Consider the following 15,455-nt stretch of genomic DNA (forward strand, 5'->3'; position numbering starts at 1 on the left):
GGTCCAGTATAAAGGCTTTACTATTAGTCTTGTCTAGAGCCACGATGTCCGCTCTTCTAATTCTGCCGCCTTCAGACCCAAAGCAGTGCACCTCTTCATGGACCTCGAAGGATCTTTTTCTAAGGGCCTGTGCTATTAGTTTTCGGATATTATGAGGGCGTGAATTTCTTAGGAGTTCTCCATGCTGACAGGATCCTAGGACGTGTGCTAAGGTTTCAATCTCGTTGCAGTATCTGCAACGGTAACCATCCAAGGATCTCCCATGAACACTTCTCACTGATGCTACATTAGCATTCATCTTAATTGCGTCCTGCCATTCAGAGGAAGACAGATCCTCCTTAGAAAAAATCCATTTATTTCCGGGAGTATATTCTTGAAATAAAATAACACCTTTTCCTTTATGAGGAAGCGCACACCATTTATCGTACTCTTGTTTCCTAAGATTTTGTCGTAGTTTATGGACATTGATGTTACTTATATCCAGATCTTCAAGTGGAATTTTTAACTTCCTTGAACAGACTTTCTCTTCTGCTGCTATGTTCCTTGTAGAAACGACAAGAGGATTCGAGGTTCTCAATAATGTGTCGCAAATATTCAGATGCTGTAAATATGCTTCCATTGAGCATTGAAAAGGCTGAGACCTTTATATTTACGTTCTGTGTACAACATTGCGTCGGGCGTGTCTCCTGGCAAACATAAAATTTCCTTCACTGAACTTTTAATTAACTTATCCACATTTTTGAGAAACCGGTCAGAAAGCTGGTGAAGGGGAGCATTTTGAAGAGGATAAACAAGTAACATATTATACAATGAAATATGTTTACCATTTAATAATATTAAATATTTACACAGTACTGTGAAATGTCAACAATTCATCTACAGAATAGAAAGTGTGAGATATTAAGTATTTTTTTAGTTTTACCTTAAATAATGCAGGGTTTTGGTTATGATTCATAATGTCTTCAGAAAGACTATTGAAAATTTTTACTGCCATGTAACATACCAGTACTCCCCTTTCATAGCATTATAAATATGACGATGGTATATGAAAATCATTCTTTCTGCGAGTATATATACTACATATGGCTGGATTAGTTGGAAAATTTTCTTTATTACATAAGAGGAAATTTATTAAGAAGTATATATAAGGCGTTCAGGGCTAAAGTGGATCAAGTCCATGAGACGTAGTTTTGAGATAATAGGACTTAAAGTTAACTTGCTCTAGTGGATTATCTAATTTGACTAGCAATAATTTTATTGCTTCATTCTCAAATTCTAGATTTATAAAACATACATAATATTGTGATGTTAATTGATGCAACGCTCTGTTGACTTGATCCAATATGGCTCAGAACATCGTGAACAAATAATCTGAGCCAAAAGTAACTGGTATCACCTACCGGCAAATGCTTGGAATTAGGACTTCATCCATTACTCCTCGGAAAAGATCCAACTACAGATAATCAGAAAACGAATTAAACTCAATTTATGAATATTTGTGACTTGATTCACTTTAGCTCTGAATGCTTCAACTGATTTGTTAAGGTCAGAATCTCTCATTAAAAAAAAAAAAAAGGTCTATATGATTCTCTAGCCTTTGTTCCAAATATTACCTATTCTAATTGCTCTTTTTGGTAATAAGAAAAGGCTATATTTTTACTATCTGCTGAATTTCCCCAAAAAATATTATTCTGTAGGAATGAAAATGGACAAAATATATTGTCTTTAAGATACTGCTGTTGAGAAACTGTTGTAACAATCTAATTGCGAAGAAATATTTAGAAGTACAATATGCTAAAAGTCAAAAGGAGAATAAGAATGGCAAAGGAAGCTTTTAATAGAGAAAGGAGCACCTTCTGCGGATCTCTGGAAGTGAAGTGCTTTGTGTGGAGTGCAGCAGAAACATGTATGGGGGTAGAAACATAGACATTACGATGAAGCGAAGAGAAGCGAATAGAAGCATTTGAAATGTGGATATGGAGAAGGATGGAGCATGTGAAATGGACAGACAGAGTAAGAACCGAAGCTGTGTTGGAAATAGTGAATGAAGAAAGAATGATTCTGGAACTGATCAGAAAGAGGAAAAGAAATTGGCTGGGTCACTGGCTGAGAAGAAACTGCCTACTGAAGGATGTACTGGAAGGAATGGTGAATGGGAGGAGTTCAGAGCAGAAGAAGATATCAGATGACAGACGACATTGAGATATATGGATCATATGAGGAGACAAAGAGAAAGGAAGAAAGTAGGAAGGACTGGAGAATGCTGGGTTTGTACTCGACAAAATATAGACAATTACTCATTAATAGCCAATATACATGATCATGAAATTAGAAATAGTGAACAAATTAATATTCCATATTGTAGATTACATAAAACTAGTATAAATTTTTCTGGCATGGGGATGAAATTACATAATAAGCTTCCCAGTCAATATTATAAGTTACCAACCAATAGTTTCTAAGCTAGATTTTATAATTGGCTTTTAATTAATCCTTTCTACTCTGTAGATGAGTTTCTTAACATAAATTCATACGAAATTGTTTTCTAATAAATAAAGTTATTTACATTTAGTTACAATTATTACATTAGGAGTGAAGTGTTTTCATTAATTTTAGAGTTTCAAAATGTTTTGTGTTTTCATTCTAATTAAACTTTACTGTTTTCAATTATATGTGTATTTTCAAATGTAATCTATGTTTTTTCTCCTCCCTTCTGTATTGTGACGAAGCCTATCACTGTATGTTTAATGACTTAATAAATTGAATTGAAAGACTTGCCCTTGGGCAGAACACTATGAATGAATGTGTCAATAATAATCAATCTTCTTAATGTATACAGCTGTTTGCTGACAACATAAAGTCCACTATAGTCCACTGTAGTCTATTCAGTTGTTTTTCACGAGAAATGAGGGGTATTTTGATCGGTGTTCATTATAGACGCCTGTTGCTAGTAGCCAGAGGTGGGGTGTAAATGATTGTGTCAAAAATGATGTGAAAAATAAAATAAGATATGTACGTCGTGAAAGGAGTTATAAGAACAGAGTTTATTCATGCCAGGTCCCAGAGCATGTACTGTATAATGAATGAAACAGGTTTGTTTTCTCTCAAATGTTCAAAAACATAACCTAAAAATCCTAAAAACTGAAATCAATATGGTCTTCCTGCTTACTTACTTACTGGCTTTTAAGGAACCCGGAGGTTCATTGCTGCCCTCACATAAGCCTGCCATTGGTCCCTATCCTGAGCAAGATTAATCCAGTCTCTACCATCATATCCCACCTCCCTCAAATCCATTTTAATATTATCTTCCCATCTACGTCTCGGCTTCCCCAAAGGTCTTTTCCGCTCTGGCCTCCCAACTAACACTCTATATGCATTTCTGGATTCGCCCATACGTGCTACATGCCCTGCCCATCTCAAACATCTGAATTTAATGTTCCTAATTATGTCAGGTGAAGGATATAATGCTTGCAGCTCTGCGTTGTGTAACTTTCTCCATTCTCCTGTAACTTCATCTCTTTTAGCATGGTCTTCCTGCTACCATTTTTAAATATGAGCAAGATATACTATCTGAGCATCAGTTTCACAGTAATTCAACTTACCGACTGGTGTGACAAAATTATTTCCAGGAGGACTGGCTGGTTCAGGCAGTGTGGGGACCTGATACAGCAGCCAATAATGATAACAAGATGGCTCCTCCTTGTAGCCTGCTATGGTGTGTACATAATGTCCATTGGGCCACTCTGTTGCCTCAAAACTGCAAAAAGAATTGTACAGGAAGCTATTTTATGTGTAATCAGTGGTGACATTCTAATTTTCTAACAAAGAGTTCTTTCGCTAATGACCCAAATTTCATAATTTTAATATGAAATATTTATTTATTTAAATCCACAACCAACAGAAGCAGGCTTCCAATTACAGGTGGCTTACACAGATACATACACAAAATACATAATAAGAAAAAAAAAAAAAAACAAACAACACAAACGAAAGAAAGAAAATATTCATAACGGTAATAGATGCTAGAATATAGTATTGCAGTTAATATAGTGCCAAATGTCAATATAATGATGCAAAATTATTTAAAAACTAGAGTAAAAACATTATAATACACTTCTTCATAATTTAAATATCTAAGAAAATACAATTCTTTTTAATATTGTATGAAATTTTTCAACTGCTAAACTGAAATCTAATTGAGAATCACAGTTTAAAGACAGAGAGTTGTAAGTATTACACATAACAAGGGAGAGTTCTTGAAGTAAACAGTTCTAAGAATGGGAATAACAAAAAGTTGCCTATGACGTAATTCTGTTTTTTTTTACATTGAACTGAAGGAATTTAAGAAAGTCACAGTTATTCAATATACCATTAACAGTCTTATAGAGTAAAATTTGACTATTTATTAATCGTCGAGATGTTAAAGTTTTATAATTAAATTCAAAAAGTAACTGATTATATGAAATTTGCTTGTCATAAGACGACACATGATGTTCTTTGAAATATAAATAAAGTAAAAATATTTTCTGTATCCTTTCTATTTGCATCTGATGGCACTGGAACTGAGGTGACCATATTACAGATGCATACTCTAGCTTACTCCTAACTAGAGTTTTATATAGAGTATCAATAGTATTTATGTTTTTTAATTCTTTTCTATTTCTGATTATAAATCCTAATTTTCTATATGCATCAATTACTACGTGATTTAAGTGCATTTTAAAACATAAGTTGTGTGTAAAATAAATACCCAAATCCTTAAATGATATAACTTCACACCATTAATTTCATACGAATTTTGAGCAACTGTCTTATTTTTAGAATACGTCATAAAGCAACATTTATTAAGATTTAACAGAAGAAAATTATCGATACTCCATATAGTCTGTCCAAATCATGCTGTAGGTCAAAAACGTCTTGTTGTTTGTCAATGACTTTATACAATTTAACATCATATGTTAAGTAAGGTAACAATAAGCAACTATAAATAAAGAGAAACTGCACAGCAACATGCTATTGAAGAATTATGTGTAGAGTTATTTAAAAACTCACAAATGTTGAGAGAAGAGAAATATAGAATATCTGCAACATCAACTAGCTTTGAATATCTGACCACCAGTGGCGGTTTCTCGGGGGAGGGAAGGGAGGAACGTCCTCCTCACATTTTTCTTCTTTTGAAAGTAAATACTAAATGAAATATCTGCCTTGAAATTCGAAGAAGATTCGATAATTTTTAAGTACACAGCTATAAGAAAACCTCGCTCGGTTGATTGAGTTTTAAACGACGCGCAATCATGTGCTACTAGAAAACTGTGAGAAAGATGTGAGATTGTTTGTGTGGAGGAAAGTCAATCCATTCCTCCTTTACTGCAGTTAGCACACATAGACAACAGCGCACTAGCGGCGAGAGACAGAAGCAGAGTTTTAAAACAAGTAAATGAACAGAGAGGGAGGAGATCCTCCTCTGAATCAGTCATGGGCGGGAAATATACAAACCGACTGGTCGTGCAGCAAGCTCGCTACCACTGCCATCTAACGATGCTGCATTCAACCAGACTATAACACATCTAGGAGGAGGCACAATAAAAACAGTTTTAACGTAAAGCTATGAAAGACATCATGTAAACTTTTTTTTTTAATTATAAAACGAAACATATTATTCATTGCACTTTATATAACCTACTATTCATGGTGTGAAACTTTCGAGAATATCTGAAAGTTGAAGTTAGATTTATATAAAACAAGGAGGAAGTAGTTAGTTCTACGTTAGTATCCCAGATCCCCTGAAATTCACTTCCATTCATTGTCTACTAGACAGGACAACAGCCAAGTTGTCAGTTTTGTACAAATATATTTGAAATTGAAAGTACTCCAAATTACATTATTTTTAACATAAAAAAATTAATCGGTCACCTGCAGCTTTGAACAATAATGATAGTATGACCACAGCGGTATGACTTTACAAGAACTGATATTCTTCAAAAGCATGTGATACTGAACTTGTAAAATGTACATGTGGCAACACAGACCACGTGAGTGGGTGCAGTGTTCTCGCTTTCCTAACAGATTATTTCCCATTCCCACTTCCGTAAAACAGTTCTGGTTATGTGTTAGTAGCTATAGTCTCTTCCAACACGTGTGATGCTGTAGTGTGCGCGAAAAATGCTACGAGTTTATGAATTTCCTTGTAATTGTTAATTTGTACAATTATCCAACAATGAATGGAAGTGAAAACATATTTTGGACAATTTAGGAAAATCAGCTTACAAGAACAGATTATTGCTATACAAAAGAGAAGGCCAACTCTAACACTACCTGGTCTTACATGTATGCATTTAGGCTAATTTATAGCATGTTTCTCTCAAGAATGTGTCATTTTGCGCTGTTAACTTCTTTCCTCCTCTTAAGAAATATGCAGGAGCTGACACTGCTGACCACACTGACAAATTGTTTGAAACATCTGAAAATGATCTACACATGCACTTACACCCTCTAACTTTTCACTTTCCGAAACATCAACCACTCTATCATCTATTTTACATTTTTCAGTGTCAGAAAATCAATATCCCGAATTTAAAAGAAAACTTACAAATTAAACCAAACCCTTTAACTGTATTAAATATAGAATATAATCTAAATTTAACAGAAGAAATACTGAAATCAGAAGTAAACACTGAAATGCTGAAACAATTGTTTTTAGAGACAATTAATATTAGGTACCCTCCACAAAACTGGCTTCATTTATACACCGACGGATCCTTGATCTCCAGAGAACAAGGTGCCGGTGCAGGTGTTACGTGCTGTCTCTTCTCACTTTATAGATCTCTTGGATATGGAACAACAAGTTTTGATGGTGAAATCATTGCAATAAATGAATGTCTCAGGAATCTTCTATGCCACATCAATAAATTTAAGAATGCAGTTATATTGTCAGACTCCAAAGCAGCTATTCTATCAATCGTCTCTAAACACACACCTTCACCTCAAACAGCAGAAATAACTAAAATGCTCTCTCTATTAATATCACTCAATAAAAGAATTGTATTCCAATGGATACCATCCCATTGTGGAATCCTGGGAAACGAGAATGCGGATGCTTTAGCAAAGAAGGGCAGCACTGCTATTTACAGACCTGTTACTAAATCTACATATTACTCTGTGAAAAAATTTATTAAATCTACATACTTAGACTTCAAAATGGCTTTAGAAAAGGCAGATCATGTGTAGATCCATTATTTAGTATTTAGTATTTAGTTGGAAAAAAGAAGAGAATTTAATTTAGAAACCCATATAGCTTTTATTGATTTTGTGAAAGCTTTTGATAAAGTCCGAAGAGACCTTTTATTCGACATATTACAAGAAAAAAATATTCCAAATTTGCTATTCCAAAATATAATAGAAATCTACACAGACAGCAAAATAAGTGTCAAAATAAATAACTGTATATCCGAAAGAAAATTAGTTAATAATGGAGTTCGACAAGGTTGTCCACTATCACCAACTTTATTTAATATTTATATAAATGAAATTATTTTAAAATGGAACCAAATCTACACATCAGGAATCAAAATAACCAATGCTCTAACATTAAATACCTTACTCTATGCCGATGATCAAGTCATAATTTCCAATTGAGAGGATAATTTACAAAGAGAATTGTATACATTAAATAAAATATTAAAAGATTTTGGGATGGAAATTTCAGCACAAAAATCAAAAGTAATGGCATTTTTAGGACAAGACTCAGTCAGAAGTAAGATAATACACAATAACCAATGCCTCGAACAAGTGCAAAATTTCAATTATCTGGGTTGTGAAATATCTTATCAAAACAAAAACGATGTGAACAAGAAAATTACCAAATTTACACAAATTCTAGGAATAATAAACAATACATTAAAAGCTAAATTAGTACAAAAATCTACAAGAATAAAAATATATAATACACTAGCATTACCCACCCTTCTATACGGAAGCGAGATTTGGACATTAAAGAAAAAAGACATGAACAGAATCAAAGCAACGGAAATGAAATTTTTCAGGAGGACAGCAGGATATACTCTTTTAGACCGAAAAAGGAATGAAGAAATTTTAGAACAATTAGAAGTAGAGTCAGTAGAAGAAAAAATCAGCAGATACAAATTCAATTGGCTAGATCATGTAAGAAGAATGGAAAATTCAAGAATCCCAAAAATTATGATGCAATATAAACCTAGAGGACATCGTCGACCAGGAAGACCGTTAAGAAGACTGCTAGATGGGGCCGAAACAGGTCTACAGAGGCCTAATTCGTGAAGGATGATGATGATGATGACTTAGACTTCAACAAACAAAATTTGATAACACAATCCCAAGGGAAAAAATGGAACTCTCTGCATCAAAATCCACAGTTAATTCCCGATTTACCACGAAAATCGTCTGTAGCTGCATTTAGATTGGCAACAGGCCATGACTGTTTGGCCAAACACCTGCATAGAATTGGAATATATCAGTCCCCTAACTGCCCATTGTGCAACTCAAACCAAGAAATGGATTCGGAACACCTCAAAATCTGTGCTTCAGTGGCTAGTCATGATAATATCTTTGAAAAATATTGGAGTGCAAGAGGTCAAATGACTTTATTGTCAAACGCCTGGCATTAGAAAACAACAACTTTTTTCAGTGTTATTGCTACCTCCACTACTGAAAAAAAACTTGATCAATGTTTTGACGTTTCATTGCACTACACTGATTGCTCTCTGCAAATAAGAGAAAAGAGATTCAGACATAAGATTCAGTATTGCCACTACCATACTCATAATAAAAAAAGAATTTATTTCATAAAAATGGAATTAAAAATTGGAGGACAAGTGTAAAAACAGGAAAATTAAGTACCGTCATTTCCCATAATTATGATCCTGGGAACACAACTATGGTACATGATACAACTATTCAAAGAACATTGTAGAAGTAATATAGACCGTTTGTAGATAGCTGCAGTGACCTGACTTCAAACTACAGTACAGAAAAAACATAGATAAATGAGGTACTACGTTATGAAGTACAAAATTTGAATGGACCATAGTTGTGTTCCAGGACTATAGTTATGGGATGATGGTATCTTATTTATGTACTTAATAGTGTATAGGGTCTTTCATAAGTAACGAGTCTATCGAAAAATTAATTATTTTGGATAATTTTTTGAAATGATGTTCATCCTCACGAGAAAAACCCTTCCCTGTGCCGTACAGTCGATTTGGAAACAAACACCCCCTCCCCTCGCTGCCAGAGCTATTAAATGAAAGAATGGTTAGTGTTTTAAACCTTGATTAAAACACAGAAATGTAAAACCAGTTTCAATTGTTGACAAATTATGGTGTACAATTTTCAAACTATCTTCCATTCACTGAATGCACAAATGTAAGCGACGTATCAACTCTTCATGGACTCTGGTGAGCATGTCATGCATAACCATTTGTATTGTGTGTTCAATTCGTTCCACTAATTCAAGAATGGTGCATGGCTTAGTCGCATAGATAGATCCTTGATGAATCCCCAGAAAAAGAAGTCCAAGGCAGTTAAATCAGGTGATCACGGAGGCCAACAGATTGAGCATGTTCAGCTGATCCACCTGCCTGGAAACACTTCGTCTACAGAGTAAATGCTTAATTTGAGTGGCGGCGGGGGAGGGGGAGTTTGTTTTCAAATCGACTGTACGGCACCGGGAAGGGTTCTTTCTCGTGAGGATGAACATCATTTCAAAAAATTATCCAAAACAGTTGATTTTTCGATAGACTCGTTACTTATGAAAGACTCTGTATTTTGTAGTAGAAAGTCTATATATTTTTTAAGTTATGTTTTTGATAAAGAGGAAGAGTGCATTAACGTGCATATTGTCGAGTGTTTACACTTTGCTATATTCTTTTATACAGATCAATTTCTGCATTTTGTTATGTGGTATCTGTCGCAATGTGATTCACATGAAGAACACACACAGTCATCATCAGGTGTATGGTAGCAGGTTGTCTTGCATATTTTGTGGTGGCAACCATGAACTGCAAAGCTTATAAGTGTATGTCAAAGATCTTAATTTGGTTGTGTCCATACTCTATCCATCATAGCATCTGTGCAGTAGAAGTTTGGCCATATCTCTTCTCTTTTCAGGCGTCTTCCTAGTAGACTAGTGGCTTGTGCAGCAAATACTGCAAACTAAGTTCATTAGAAGTTCAAATTAAAATTTTTCAAATTTATTTCCAATGAGGAATACCAGACATTTTGGTAGTTATTTGCTTCCATATGCTTCTGAAGGTTTTCTTTTTGCTAAATACTTTTTATTGAACCTATACATCTTCAGTTCCTGAGTTTCAATGTGAAAATACAAGTAACAATCAGGATGATCAGTCCGTTTTTCATGTGGGAGTGAAGCAGTAGCTATTTCGGGTTATTGTGGATTGTAGGTGAGAGTTAAGAAAATATCAGGTTTGCCTTGCTTTCCAACAATAGACATAGCATCTTGGTATAGCTGCTGCATGTTTCGTTAACTATCTTGAAATGTAGAGGGTAGAATCATTTTATTCTACTAAGAGATCTTGCTAAAGTGATCGGGACACTACAACATTTTGTAGGCCTCTTATTTTATCAGTAAGTAATACCTTTTGGTCTTTCCTTAGACATTATAACTTTTGTGCTTCCTCCAGACAATACTGAAGAGAATCACACATATAAATATCTATATCACTTACTTACAAATAGCTTTTAAGGAACCCGCAGGTTCATTGCCACCCTCACATAAGCCCACTATAGGTTCCTATCCTGAGCAAGATTAATTCAGTCTCTACCATCATATCCCACCTCTCTCAAATCCATTTTAATATTATCCTTCCATCTACGCCTGCCTCCCTCAAGGTCTTTTCCCATCAGGTCTTCCAACTAACACTCTATATCCATTTCTAGATTAACCCATGCATGCTACATGCCATCTCAAACATCTGGATTTAATGTTCCTAATTATGTTAGATGAAGAATACAATGCATGTAGTTCTGCATTGTGTAACTTTCTGCATTCTCCTATTTCATTTTAATGGTAATAATGTCATCAAACATTCTTAAGTTTTGTAGTTTTTAATATCCAATACACAGACAGCTGTACTCAGAAAATTACACACCAGAGAATCTGACCTGTAAATTCTTTTTAGCTAGTCTTCAAGCTTTCAGTAACCAATATTACAGAAACGTTCTGAAAAAGTTACACAAATGAAGGTCAACATATTTATGATGTCAGAGAATCTGAGCCATCTGAACTCTAAATATGTCAGCAATCCTACAGGTCGTAGCCTTCGTGTGATATTGTTTATTGTAGTGTGTTTGTGTTTTGTTTTATTCTGAAAAGCCATTATTTCTCAAAACTGACGACAGATGGATTTTGGAAAATAGGAAAATGATGTAGGAAAATTGACATTTCACTGAAAACAATTATTTTTCTGAAAAACTTTGGATTTCAAACTTCAAAATGAGGGATCATTTATTAAAATCCGTTCAGCCATTTTCCCATAATTTCCATTACCAGTTCAAATTATATATATAGATGGTCTGATGAGTGGATGGTAGAGGCTGGTGAGAGTCGCATCCTGAGGTCTTCAAGTATAAAAGTTTCCTTGGCCAGTTCATAAATCGCTGGGAAAGTGTAGCCTACATTTAGAGAAACCAAGGTTTCACTTTCTCAACAGTGATTAGGTCTTTGAGACTTAGTTTATACCAATTAATTCTAGTCCATACCTCATTATCAGTATAGGGACAATTTTGCAGTAGAAAAGTACCGTGGCAGTGTACAATGAGAGCACAGTGATGGTCTTTATTTCGAACATAGCTTTTGTTGCAACTGCAGTTCTGTCCTGTATATGAATGCAGTATGACGTTGTTGTTGGCTGTAGGGTGATCCCTAAGCACTTGAAGGAGTTGACAATCTCAAGTTGTTGACACTACGCATTATTGAGTCCTCTTTTGCAAGTCGGCCTTCTCTTCTAAAGACCATCTGGACTGTATTTCTTTCATTCATGCATAAATTAATTTTGCCTGCCCATTCTGTCAAAGCATTCAAAGCTCTTTAAAGATTTTGTTTATGTGGCAATACAAGATCCATATCATCTGCGTACATAAGCAAAGTTGTTCTCTCCGAATTTCGCTAAATTATGTTTTTGAACACTACATTTCATTCTCCATTTTGAATCTTGTGTACACCACTTTTAACACTTGAATATAATTAACTGATGAACTAGTGGACTTACTCGTGTTAAATATGAAATATCTGTCTGGCTTATAGCTGTTTCAGTACTTCACGCACCATCATCAGAGCCTACTAGATCGCCGCGTCATCTCGAACTTCTCTGCCTGTTAGGAGGGTGTGTTTTATTGTTGGAAGGTGTTGAATTGAGGTGTCGAATAGTGTTTGTGTACTGAAATTGATCTGTGTGTTGAGGATTTGATCGGGATGTGTTTTAGTGTGTTTGTATATTTCATATTGTTCCAGTGTGTTGAGTTTTTGGTTCTTGGGTTGTGTGTGTAGGATTTCCATGTCCGTATTTATGTTATTGTATGTATGGTTAGTATTGGTTATGTGATTGGCGTATGTAGATGTATTGTGTTCTCTGGTTATAGCTTTAATGTGTTCTTTGTAGCGTGTTTGGAATGATCTGCCTGTCTGTCCTATGTAGAACTTGTCGCAACTATTACATTTTAGTTTGTATACACCTGTGTGGTCGTATTTATTTGTTTGTGTTTTTAGTGTGTTGAGATGTCTCTGTAGTGTGTTTTCTGTTCTGTATGTTATGTTGTATTTCTGTTTTCTGAATGAAGATGTGATCTTATGTGTGCTTTTGTTTTCATATGTTAGTGTGATGTATTTCTTGTGTTCTTGTGTTTGTGTTGTGTTTTGTGTATTTTTGTGTTTGTTAAGTTTTTGTTTTGTCTTCCTTACGATATTGTCTATTATATTTGGATTGTATCCGTTTTCTTGTGCTATGTATTTGATTGTGTTCACTTCTTCATTGTAGTGTTGTTGGTTCATGGGTATGTTGAGTAATCTGTGTACCATTGTCCTGAATGCAGCATGTTTGTGTTGTATGGGGTGGTTAGATGTGTTGTGTAAGTGTGTGGTGGTGGTGGTTGGTTTTCTGTATATTTTGAAGGTGTGTTTGTTGTCGATTTCTGTTATGGTGATGTCTAGGAAATTTATGGAGTTGTTGTTTTCAAGTTCTAGTGTGTATTGAAGTTTTGGGTGTAATTTGTTTATGTATTGGTGTAGTTTGTGTATTTGTCTTTTGTTTCCTTTGTATAGTATGAGTATATCGTCTACATATCTGTGCCAGTATATTATGTTGTCTGCATACTTGTTGTGTTCATTGTTGAGTATGTATGTTTGTTCTATGTTGTGTAAAAATATCTCTGCTAGTATGCTGGATATGGGTGATCCCATTGGCAATCCTTCTGTTTGGGTGTAGTATTTGTTGTTGTGTGTGAAATAGTTTTGCTTTGTTATGATGTCTGTGATTTCGATGATTTCTTCAATGTATTCTTGTGGTGTGTTGTTATCTGTGAGCATTTATTTTAGTATCTGTAATGTGTCTTGTATTGGTATATTAGTGTATAAGTTGGTGATATCGAATGATGCTAGTGTTGCACTGTGTGGTATGTGTTGTTGTTTTGTTTTGTTGACGAGGTCTATAGTGTTCTTTATTGTTGTCCTCTGAATTTTATGTTGTTTCTGATGATTTTGTCCATGTGTGTGGCTAGTTTGTGTGCTGGTGCCTGTCTGTAGTTGATTAGGGGTCTGATAGGTACACACTATTCGACTCGACAATTCAACACCTTCCAACAATAAAACACACCCTCCTAACAGGCAGAGAAGTTCGAGATGACGCCGCGATCTAGTAGGCTCTGATGATGGTGCGTGAAGCACTGAAACAGCTGTAAGCCAGACAGATATTTCATATTTAACACGAGTAAGTCCACTAGTTCATCAATTAATTACATTTCATTGTTCTATATGCGCTATTAGCATTGAAGCGGAAGGGGTAGAGGACTGTCGACGTAATTGCAGATGGGTTTCAAGGTTGTAGGCATAATTATCATATTCTTGTTCTGATTGTTTGCATACTTAGTCGAGAAATAACAATAATAATAATAATAATAATAATAATAATAATAATAATATGATCACTTCGAGCTATATTGTCGTTTATTTTTGCATTATGTTTACTGCAGTATTAAACGCTGGGTAATTTCTTGTCGAATTAATGTTTATCCTTTCTGTAAAGAAGCTTACATTTTCACTTAAAAAAATTAACAACTGGTTCTATGAACTGTGACAAATTTAACAAGCAGTTCAGGCAAACCAGCTGAATGACATAACTGTGTGTCATCCATCTTGTAACCCTTAAAATAAAATACAGTTCATAAGTATAGCAAGGTCCACAACAATGTGACCTAAAGGGACCAAAGTTGAATTATGCTTCCGAATTGCTAACTTTACTTTTCTCTTTAAGGTCTTCAACATTTTTTTTTTTTTTTTTTTTTTTTAACCTTCCAGTGGTTCCGCACGGACTATTGCTTCACTGAGAACTATTAATATGGTTTTCCCGTGTACCTGTCATCCCAGTTTCTTCCCTATTTTCAAAGCTTTCAACAAAAGACTTCTCAGTATTGCCACAAATTTTAAGCTCTGAACTCGCATTTGCTTATCAGTTCTCAACAGTTGAGGAACAATGAACTATTGAAGAAATTTATAAATATAATTTACTAACTTACTATCACAGAAATCTAATAAAACAAATCTAATAGACATGAATATCGTACTCGAAGACAAAAATCTACTTATATGAATTGAGGCTTTCTCGGAGTTTGATATAGAATAACTCTTCTCGGGTTCTCAGCCAGGTGAGTTGGAGATTAACTTCCAAGCTTTCGACGGCTAGCTCTGCCATCTTCTTCAGGGAACGAAGTGATGTGGGACCATGTCTGGCCGGTATATATGCAGAAGTAGGGCTTCCCGCTGCGGGCCAATCAGGAGCTAGTTCCTAGTCCCGACCACCAGGTGAATTCCGGTTGGTGAAAGCGGCAGCCAATCAGGAACTACTTGCTGGTCCTGACTGTCTGCCGTGTGCTGGTGGTCTAAGCGCATTGATGGCAGGTTTCAATGCTGTACTCAGCTGTAGACCCCTGTCTCTGTTGAAATTACTGCCATCTAGCTGGATTTCGATGGCTCCCTTCTGAGATCCATCACCTACATAAGACGTTCCAACAGAACAACTTCGGCAACAGGGAAATCGGCTCGGCCCTCAGAAGGGCCTTTTCGGACAAACCACCTGCCGAGGAACAAGAGGAGATGAAGGGCATGGCATACATCCCATTCTATGGCCCATCTCGGGCAAGTCTGGCAGACTGCTAAGAAAACACGGGATTAAGACCATCCATAAGCCTCC

At 35.3% G+C, this 15,455-nt stretch overlaps 1 pseudogene; it reads right to left on the reverse strand.

Moving 5' to 3' along the window:
* LOC138715747 (uncharacterized protein CG3556-like) overlaps window positions 1–15,455 on the reverse strand; it is an 87,272-nt pseudogene that overhangs the window by 19,474 nt on the left and 52,343 nt on the right.

This window comes from Periplaneta americana, chromosome 15 (genome assembly GCF_040183065.1).
Source record: "Periplaneta americana isolate PAMFEO1 chromosome 15, P.americana_PAMFEO1_priV1, whole genome shotgun sequence".
Lineage (NCBI taxonomy): Eukaryota > Metazoa > Arthropoda > Insecta > Blattodea > Blattidae > Periplaneta > Periplaneta americana.